At 48.6% G+C, this 976-nt stretch overlaps 1 long non-coding RNA gene across 1 annotated transcript in view; it reads left to right on the top strand.

Moving 5' to 3' along the window:
* The window catches only part of LOC107572274 (uncharacterized), a 12,439-nt gene that overhangs the window by 7,456 nt on the left and 4,007 nt on the right, over nt 1-976 (top strand). The gene's annotated exons all lie outside the window — the stretch shown is intronic.

Genomic DNA, 976 nt, shown 5'->3' with positions numbered 1-976 from the left:
CTAAGTACCAACTTTACCATTTTCATGGTGAGTTGCTCCTGGGACATCAGACGGCTGTCCGTGACTTTATCCCCTACAGCCAAAGGCCTAGGCTACATACCCAAACTTACCTGTTAGGGCCAGACTCCTGGGCCCGGGGTAGAGCTCCAGGCTTGGAATAAAAATGAATTCATTTAAGGGGATATGATCAAGAGCCTAGTATCATACTAAGTCTTGGCCTGTCACACAGGGGCTACCGCTTGCTCTTGCATAAGCTCTGAAAGGAACTGTCTCAACAGACCCCTAGTAGCAACACCCTGTTAAAGTAGGTATCCTAGGATACCTAGGTGGAATGGCGCCCAAGGTGAACGGGGCTCTAACCAGCTCAAGAAAGGGCACGAAGCAACCGTGTGAAGCCCTCACCATATATAATTTTAGAAAAGAACGCAAAGAACTAGCGTGCGAACTTGCCACAATGTGGATTTTAGAAAGTGCACAAAGCCTTCACTTGCACACTTACCATAACATAGATTTTAGGATACCGTTCTAAGGGGCTCTCGTGGCACTCTGAAAGAGCAACTCATAGATGGAATGGTGCATCTCAAAACCAATATGTTTGAGAGTCACCAACTCGATCTAAGGCATAAAGCTGGATTGGCTAGCAGTAAATCTCTAGCTGAGGGGGGCAAACGCCCAGCTCTCAAATGAGAGGGGAGCTCGACCTACCGCATGATCCAATGCTGGAACTGCTAGCAGTAAGTTACCTAGCTGAGGGAGCATAGACCCAGCTCTCAACAAGAGAGGGGGCTCGCACAGCATGATCATCAGAGAAGCGGAGTGAAGGGCCTATGTTGATGCTGATGCTACCTGATGCTGCCGGTTCCAGGTGCTCTGGGAAAAACAGAGAACTCAACTCTCACGTGAGAGGAGAACTCCGAATTTAGAAAGAACAGCGTGCTCATAGGCAACCCTTTGGTAAAAGGGGAGCACTGCTAAT

The sequence above is a fragment of the Sinocyclocheilus grahami genome, unplaced genomic scaffold (genome assembly GCF_001515645.1).
Source record: "Sinocyclocheilus grahami isolate Dianchi unplaced genomic scaffold, SAMN03320097.WGS_v1.1 scaffold1727.1, whole genome shotgun sequence".
NCBI lineage: Eukaryota > Metazoa > Chordata > Actinopteri > Cypriniformes > Cyprinidae > Sinocyclocheilus > Sinocyclocheilus grahami.
The sequence above is the reverse complement of the archived record's forward strand: the minus strand, read 5'-3'. Positions and strand labels throughout refer to the sequence as shown.